We start from the raw sequence: 10,509 nt of genomic DNA, 5'->3' as shown, positions 1-10,509 counted from the left end.
CTAGAGAAAATAGCTATAGTTCTTAAAAAAAAAAATAACTATAGTTTATTTCTAATTATAAAAGTATATAAAATAAAAAATAAAAAGATTTAACTAGTAAATACTAATAATAGAACTAGAAAAGGCCCTAGTAAATATCTGAATTAGTTTAAGAGATCTAAAGCTAAAGAATACTTATAAAAGTATACTAGGAAATATAAGAACTATTTTTTACCAAAAATATTAGCTATTTTAAGAGGTTTATAACTTACTCCGGAATATTTTAAATAATTAGATATTAGTAACTAGCTCTAGAAAAAGAAACTAGCTATATTTTAAAAATTAATAATTAATTAAAAAGATATAATTATATTTAATTAGAAAGAAATAAAAAAAGTCTATAAGAATATTAGTTTACTTATTCTAATTAAGACTATTAAGTATAAAGTCTAATAAGAGAAGAATTTCCTATATCCTAAAGCTCTAGTACTAGTAATAATAAAAATACTATTAGAATATCTAGATTATAGAATTCTTAAGAAATATAATAGACTTTATAAAAATTTATAATTCTTAGTTATAAAAAAGGTTACTAGAACTTATAAACTAATTAATACTACTATAAAAATAAATTTAGTAATCTTATAAGATACTATCCTATTTTTATTTACTAATAAGATCTCGGAGGAATTTACTAGATATATTTATATTTCTCTAATTAATTTCTTTTCCGAATATAATTAACTTATACTAGATACTTATAATAAAGATTTAACTATATTTATAATACCTCTAGGGCTATTAAGAATAACTATATTATCTCAGGAAGCTACTAATTCTATTATATAGTTTATATAGATTATTATAACTATTTTAGAAAATCTATTTCCTAAAATTATTATATTATTTATTAATAATATTAGAATTAAGAAACTTTATATAGACTATAATAAATAGTTTATTTTATTTGAAATTCAGTATTTTATATTCAAATACCTTTAAAACCTGGATATAACCCTAGATAGAATTAAATAAGCTAGAGCTAGTATTAGAGAAAAATTATAGTTCTATTATAATAGTATAGTTATTATTAGCTTTATCTATAAAGTATTTAAAAGAAGCCCTTTAAGCTTAGAAATTACTAAAATCTTAAGATAAAAATATTATAATAATATAACTAAAGGCAAGGCATTTATTAGAATTATTATTTACTACTATATTTGAATTAAAGGCTTTATAATTATTACTAAACCTATTTACTACTTAATAAAGAAGGGTATAATATAGAACTAGAATAATAAATAAAAGTAAGCTATATAAATTCTTTAAGAAAAGCTTATTATTACTCTAATATTCTATAAATTATACTATAATCTATTAGAAAATTAGGGAATAATTATATTAGTAATAGATACTAGCCTAGATAAATAGGACGGAATTTTTAGTTAATATAATAATAAAAGAAAAAAGAAAGTTATATAATATAAGTCTGAAATCTGAAATAATACTAAATAGAGATATAATATTACTAAAAAAGAATACTAAAGGCTAGTAAAATATCTATAAAAAGTATAATTCTAGCTATATAGAGTTTACTTTATCCTTAAACTAGATACTAATATACTCGTTATATAGCTAAGTAAAGCAGCTATAAATCTTCCTAGAGCTCTAGTTATTTACTAGCTAATATAAATTTAACTATTTAATTTTAAAATTAAGTATATTAAAAAAACTAAATATATTACTACTAATAGATTATTAAAACGCTTATAATAAAAAAGTAATACTAAAAATAATAAGAATATTAATAAATAATTAGTAATAAAACTCAATATTATTAAAATAATATTTATTAGACGAAAAGTTTGATTAAAGAAAATAGTTCCGGTTTAATTATATAATATTATTTTAAGAAATTCGATTTCTAAGACCTTTACTAGATATTTGAATAATAGTATCTAGTTACTAGAGATTAATAATTAAAGTCTTACTATATCTAGAAGCAAATTAGTAATATTAAAAAATAATAAAATCCGGAAGTTATATAGTAAAGGCTACGGCCTTTTATATATAATCTCTAGTAAAATAATAAATAATAATACTAACTCTTATACTTTATTTAATAACCCGACTATTTTACTAAATTCCTTAGATAATAGCTATTTCGAATAATACTAGAATATTATATAATATCTTATAATATTCTTTAAACTAGAAGAAATATCTAGGGCCGAGTTTCGAAAGTTAAATAAGAAAGCTTTAAATTATAGTATAAGAGATTAATTACTATAAAAAATTATATCTAAAATATATTTACCTTAACTTATTATTAATAATTAAGAATAAAAAAATATTATTATTAAAGAGCTATATAATAAGATTAGATATACCAGAAAAGAAAATATTTTTTACTTAATAGCTAGCTATTATTATTAGAAAGGTTACTATAACTATATACGAAAGTATATTAATACTTATAAGGTCTATTAATATAAGAGTAAAAGAAGATAAGAAGAAGCTCTATATCTAATAAAAGCTATATCTCTTTTCTATTACCTTGGAATTAATATAGTTAAACTACTAGACTATAAAGAATATAACTTATTAGTTATTACTAGAAACAACTTCTTAGAATAGATTAAAGCTAGATTTTTAAAGAATCTAACTAGTAAGAAGGTTATTAAATTTATTTGAGAAGAAATCATTTATAAATATGATTTATTTAAATAGCTTAAGGTAAATAGTAAATTAGAATTTAAAGAAGTAGTAATTTAGGAACTTAATAAGCTGGGAATTAATAGAATTATTATTTTAGCCTATAATTCCAAAAAAAATTAAAAAATTAAAAGAGGATATTAACTAATTATTTAAATACTTATTATATTTATAATAGATAGAAAGAAGCCTTAGATAGATTTACTATTATATATTTTATTTACTAATCAAATTACTATATATAGACTAACTAGATTTATTTCCTTTTATATAATCTATAATAGGAAAATAATATTATTTATAGAAATATACTTTCTAATCTAGAAAATACTTGAATAAGATAAAATCTATAATAAAGAAATATTTCTAGGAATATATATAAAGCAAATATAAATAAGAAATAAAGATATTAAAAAAGCCAGAATAAAAAAAAATAAAAGATATCAAGAGAGAAAAAAGTAATTTAATACTATTTACTAGATTTATTTAAAGCCTATTTCCGAAAAGAATCTGGTTTTTATATATAATATTAAATTAATAAATCAAGATAAGTTAAGAAATATAAAGCTATTATATTACTAGCTTGGTCTATATAAAGTAAGATATATAAATTAACTAAAAGAATACTATATACTAGAAGAACTTAATAGTACTATACTTCAAAAAATATATACCGGGAATTAACTTAAATAGTTTATTAAAAGAAATAGATTCTAGTATTTCCCTAAAAATAAAGTTAATAATAAGTATATACCTATAAATAAATATTTTAAAATAAATATAGAACTAGAAAAAAAATAGTTATAAAATACTATAAATAAAATAATACTTAGAAGATTAAAAAGCTACTAGTATTATTATATATATTCTAGAATTACTAGAATTAGAAAGAGTAAAATATATCTCTTTTATAGAAGATTAGAAAAAAGCATTTAATAATAAGAGCTTTTTTTAATCTAAAATAAAGCTTATTATATTTAATTCTTTATATATTTTTTGTTTTTTTCTTTTAACTAATATTTATAATCTTTAGAGAATATTATTATTAAACTATTATTCTGGAAATCAGATAAGCTTTATTATTACTTATTTCTTATTATTATCTAATTATTATTACTAGATAATATTCTTAATATATGAAATTTTATTACTAGATCTTAGGAATCAAATATAAAAAATCTCTTTTAATATAAAAATAAATAAGAAATCGAGAGATTATCTTATAAACTCTTAACTCCGAACTATAATAATAAATAGTAACTATATTTGAAATTAGGGAAAAAAGAAAAAAAAAGTTTTTTATATATATTTTATTAAACTAGAAACTTTTTAAAAGCTTTACTTGCCTTTTTAATTAGCTATTCTTATAGCTTATACTAGTCTAAAGCTTAACTATAATATTTATAGATCTCGATTTTAACTTAAACTACTATTATAAGTTTCCTTATAATACCCAAATAAACTTCCTAATTAGAAGTTATATATAAACGGAATAACTAAACTAGAAGCCCTATAAGAGAAAAGAGAAACCTTATTAAACCTAATAGTTATTTCTAAAGGTATTTAATAATATATAATTCTGGGAATCTATTAAATATTAGATAAACTAGATCTGCTTATTTAAAGCCTATCTTATACTAGAAAACCTATTTCCTTTTTAATATAACTATAGCTACTCTTAAAACTTATATTAAGGCTTAATTAATATATTATATATTTCTACTTTTATATAAAAAGAACTTCTCTTATATAGAACCTATTTCCTAATTAAGATACTATTTTATTACCGGAAATTAATTACTTTTTTAAAAGCTAGTATAATTTACTAATTCTTACTATTAATCTATTTCTTATTATTAAATATTATCTAAATAATTTCTATATCTTTAATACTAATTCGAAATACCTAATCTTTTTATATTCTATATTAACTTTAATATTAACTATTCCAAACTTAATAATAATACTATAAATTCTATTTATACTATCTTATAATCCTCTTTTCTATATACTCTAATACCTTTAGTATTACTTTTATTAATATAAATATTACTTTAAAGTCCCAAATAACTAAATAGTTTTATACTATTTAAAATCGACTTTAATAAGTACTAAATAAATATAATTAGTTTTTAAAAGAGATATAAATTAGTTTTAAAAGAAGTAATACCTTATTCTAAATTATTTCTTAATTCTATTATTCTAATTTCTTTTTTATTAATATTTATTTTATATTTTTCCTAATATCTTTAGTATACTTATATATTTTACTTTTCATATATTTCCTATATTATTTCTCTTCTTTTATACTATTTTTTGAGTTAATAGAAACGTTTCTAAATAAATAGGAAATTAGAATATATCTATATTATAAAATTTTTATTATTTTCTTCTATATTTAAATACTTCAGATACTATTACTATATTTATATTTCTATTATATTATCTTCTTATTTCTCTATTATTACTATTTAGTTTAATTTACCTTAATTATTTCCTTAATTATATTTATATTTTTTTCTATAATAGAAGTCTAACTCTATATTTTACTTTCTATAATTATTTCTAATTTATAATTATATTACCTTAAATATACCTAATTATTATACCTATTTTCCCTATTATATATACTACTATTTTAGCTTTATTTTCTTATTAGAAAGAAAAAAAAACTCGAATATATATAATATATTTATATAATCTAAAACTATTCTAATTTATTCTTTATTTTAAAATATATTTAAAAGAAATTCTTATAATTTCGAAAATCTTTAATTTTATAACTTATAACTATTATACTAATAATATTTTTATAATCTATTAAAAATAATAAAATAGCTAAAGAATAAATTCCTTAAGTTAGTAAAGTATAATAGCTAGTCCTTATAAGCTATAGTATTATCGAAAGCTTATAGATTAATAGTATTAAAGTTTAAAGTATTAAAAAAGCTTGAGTAATTATAAAAGGCTTACTAATACTAGAAAAGATAGCTATAATTGCCGAATTCAATATAAATATCCTAGATAAGCTAAGTAATATATATAATAAGCTCTTAAAATAGAAAATCTTTATTAGAAACGGAACTAGACTAGAATTAACTAAAGAGAAGCTAAAGAACTATTAAGCTAATAATAGGGAATTCGAGAGTATTATTAAAGGCATTTCCAAAAGTAAATAAGAGAAGCTTAATAAGATTAAAACTATAGTAAATAGTCTTAATACTAAGAATTAGAATAGAATTATATTATATAATAAAGCTTTTAGCTAATATATTAATAATATCTATAATAATTTTAGTAAAAATATTTATAAAAAATTATATTCTTTTTTTAAGATAAAAGCTTTAGTATATAAAGCTATTTAGTTAATTAATAAAGCTACTTTAAAGTATATTAAGGATAAGAAATATTAGAATACTAGTATATTTACTAAATTAGATATTACTAAAATACTTAAATATATTAAAACTATTTCAAAATATAGAGAATTAGAGTTTAAGCTACTATTAGCTAATAATCTTAAGGCTAGATAATATATCTTTAATACTTCCGAAATCCTAATTAAAGAAGTTTATAGTAATAAGCCTTTTCCTACTTTCCAAAATAAGCCTAAATAATAGACTCTTATTATAATTTTAGCTTTAACTTAACCGGATCTAACTAAGAAAAATAGAGCTAATTCGGTAGAATCTAGTAAGAAAACTACTAGTAAAGCTAGTAGAACTAGTATAACTAGATAAGAAGAACCTGGTAAGAATAAAAAATAAGCTGAGCCTAAAACTCCTAATAAATAGTAGAGATCTAAATACTAGACTAAATATAAGATTAGTAAACTAGAGGAAAGCAAAAAGGAATTTTTTATTCTAAAGGGAAAGATACTATCTAAGAAGATTTTTATAACTATACCTAGAACTAAGAAGTAGAAGACTAAGAATATTAAATCCGGAGAACTTAATAAAAATATCTAGTATATTTATAAAATACTAGCTAAATAGAAATTAATACTTATTTAGTAAGATAAGTATATCTTTAAAGAAATATATAGTAGTATTATAGAACCTATCTATAAACGAGAATATTATAGGATTAATAATAAATTTTTCGAAGCTCTTTATATAATATATATTTAGTAACTTACTAATACTTTTTCTATTAATATATAAGAAATTAAGGATACTCTAAAGCTAGTTACTAAGATCTATAAAGTTACTAAAGGCAAGAAGCATATTTCTATTATTTGGGTAAATAAGGAAATACGAGATTTCTTTTTTAAGAACTAGAAAATTAAGAAATATAGATATAAATACTATATTTCTAATTAATTCCGCCCTAATCTATAGCTTTAATTCAATACTATAATCCCTATTCCTGAGTTTAGTACTACTAATCTAAATACTAATAGCTATATTTATAAGAAGAATTACCTGAAATAGATTAAAAAGTTTAATATTCGAGAGCTCTTAATAGAAAAAATAGAGATACTATAATTCTATCTCTAAAAAGATAATATATTAATATATAAAGATCTTAGTAATAGTTACTTTACCTTAGCCTCTTTACTTTTAATAGCAGATTTATTAATATGGCTCGGATTTTATAAGATATTAAATAAGTATCCTATCTATCTAGTTATTTACTCTTAGCTAGTCTAATACTTTATTCCTAAAAATATTAATTATAATTAATATAAAGGTAATACTAAAGATCTGGCTATTACTAAAGCTTTAAATAGCAAATTCTACCTTAGTAAAGAATATCGGAATATTAGCTATATTTTCCTTACGGATTATAAGAAGACTATTATCTTTAGTAAGAAGTTCTTTAAAAATATTAATTACTTCTCTATTTCTAATAAATTTAAACTAGAAATAGCTAAGGAAATAGGCAAGTATTTATTAAAGATAATAGGAAAAAGACTCCGAATATAGTCTATTTAATTAGATAAATAAATACCTTTAGCTAGATAATCTATAAGTCTGGAATTATAAGAAAGTATTAATTCTCGAATAATATATAAGTCAAAGAATAGCTTAATAATAATTTACTACTTAATAGGCCTTTTATTATAATTCCTATAAATCTAGTTATTATTAAGAATAGAATATATAAAAATAAAGTCTCTTATAAAGTTATTAAAGCCTCTTATCTAGAGCTTTTCTCTTTTATTAAAAGTTAATTTAAGAATACTATAGATAATACGAAATTCGAAGAAGCTATTTATTTAAAGTATATTAGTATAATTTATAATATAATTCGCTATAATAAGCCTCCTTAATATTCTATAGTAAAGGCAGAAATTAAGTAATAATTAAAGGCAAATACTAATTAATATAGAGAACTATATTGGATTTAATATAAAAATATAGCTAAACGGGTTCGGATTATTTTTAAGCAAGTTTGGGAATACAAAATAAGACTATTTAAAAGTAATAAGTCTTATTTTAGATATATAGAGAAGAAATTAGATTAACTAATAGAAGAGAATTCTAAATATTTTATTATTTCGAATTCTAAATAGGATTTTTCTATTATTTTTAGTATTTAGGAAACAAGTATAAATAAATAGGAGATTAGATATAGTATAACAGGCCATACTTATTAAAAATCATATTATTTTGGCGGTTTTAAGATTTAGGTTATATAGTAAAGGCTATAGCCTTTTATATATAACTTGCAGAAATTATATAAGAAAGCTGGTTTTTCTATAAACTTAGAAAAGAATTCTTTATAAGTATTTAATTAATTAAGCTTTTATATACTATATACTATTTATACTTTACTATTTATATTTTTAATTTATTATTTTATTATTAAATTACATTTTATACTCTAGTATACTTTATATGGGTTTTTGTTTTATTATAGTTTCCCTCCTATAATACTCAGAGGCAAATAGGTATATAGAGCTTGAATTACTTTCTATTTACTTATAGGAGGAAGCTTACTCGCTTCTGGGATAAATTATACTTTAATATATATATATTACGGAATAAGTCCTGCCTAGAAACTTTTTAAAGATCTAGTCCCAAGGCTTGCCCTCCTTCTTCCATATTACTAAGTACTATTCGTCTATAGGGTCCTATAAGATATTTACTCTTATACTTAAACCGCTCTACTTCTTGGCCTTACTCGAATACCCATTATTATTACTACTAATATTAGGATTACTATTACTTAAATTACTATTATTATTACTACTAGATAGCTTACTTCCCTATAATATAAGAGGTTAGGTATATATAGCTTTATTATATTAGGGTCGGAAATATATTATATCCTTATAAGTATAGCCTGCTTCTATAATAGTTAATATAGCCTTACTATTAGACAAGAGCCGGAATGGGATATACTAGCTAAAGCTAGTAATAAGGAACAAATATTACTCTATTAGCTTAATAGTAAAGTTATTAACCTTTTCTATATAGCTAATACTTATAATAAGTTAGCTAAGCTAGCTAAAAGAGACTCTTTACTTGGTATAGATTACTACTATAAAAGAGTAGTAATTTATAGAATACGAATAGAATATATCCTTAGCTAGTATTAGTAGAACGGCTCTGGATAATTAGTCAAGGTTACTATAGTCGGGTAGTATATTTATATCTATAGTATTAGGTATAGAAAGTCAAGCCTGGGGACTAGGAACTATAATAATTCTCGAAGCCTAATTAGATAGGGAATATAACTTGAGAAAGTACCTATAAGGCTTGAAGTATTATCTTTATTAGCTAGTAGGCCTCTATTATAGATAGTACTTGGGCTTCTTATTTATTAAGCTATCTTAAAATAAGAATAACTATTTCTGCTTTATAGAATATAGTTCCTTATTATCCTTATCTAATTTAGTATTATTAAATCTATTATTACTATAACTATTATATTCTATCTTATTATAACTTATTACTAGTAATAGTTTATAATTAGGAAGTAGCTATTATTACTTAGCTAGTCTTAAGCTATAGTCTACCTTACTAAATAAATAAATATTACTAATTCTTTTGGCTATTAGCTTTACTACTATACCCTTTACCTCTTATTATAATTCCTCTGGCTAGTTATCTATAACTGCCTTTATATCCCGATCCGTAAATACTCTTAACTATATCTTTAATTATATTAGAGCTATAGAATCTGTTTCCTAATTAAATAAATTAATATCTGCCTATAGAGGCTCGATTGCTTCTATATCCAGAATAGTACTATTTTTATAAAGAGGTCTATACTTCCTAATAAAGGTACCTTAGAGGCTTAAAGGATATTTACTCTTAGAAGATATATCCTTATTATTATTTTCGTTCTTTTTCTATTTTACCTCCTACTACTATTACTGCCTCTCTCTCTTATTAATAGGGTCGGTATTATATATAGGACTAACTAGCCTGTATTTATTTGCTATATCTTGACTAGTATAAAGATAACCCTCTTAATAGAGCTGGGTCTCTAGTAATACTTTATAATAGTATAGAGATAGGCTTAAAAAGAGAATTATAGCCTTGGATCTAGTATAGTATAATTCTTCTATACTAATACTATTATATAATAGCTTGCTCGAGAGATATAAAAAAGGGATATAAGGATATATAGAGTTTAATATTAAAGTTCTATATTCTATAAGTAATAAATACAGAGCCGTTTCGAAATAGTTATTAATATTATATTACTTATTAGAACTAGAAGAAGCCGGAGTTATCGAGTTAATAGCCGTTTCTGGGCTATTAAAAAGGCCCGTACCTAGTACTATTATACTTTTGGTATAAAGAATATTACTATTAATTTCGGCTTTAGAGATACTTGAATTACTATCTCCCTATAAGA

The sequence above is a fragment of the Hyaloscypha bicolor genome (genome assembly GCF_002865645.1).
Source record: "Hyaloscypha bicolor E unplaced genomic scaffold K444scaffold_57, whole genome shotgun sequence".
Lineage (NCBI taxonomy): Eukaryota > Fungi > Ascomycota > Leotiomycetes > Helotiales > Hyaloscyphaceae > Hyaloscypha > Hyaloscypha bicolor.
Note: the sequence above shows the minus strand (reverse complement) of the source record.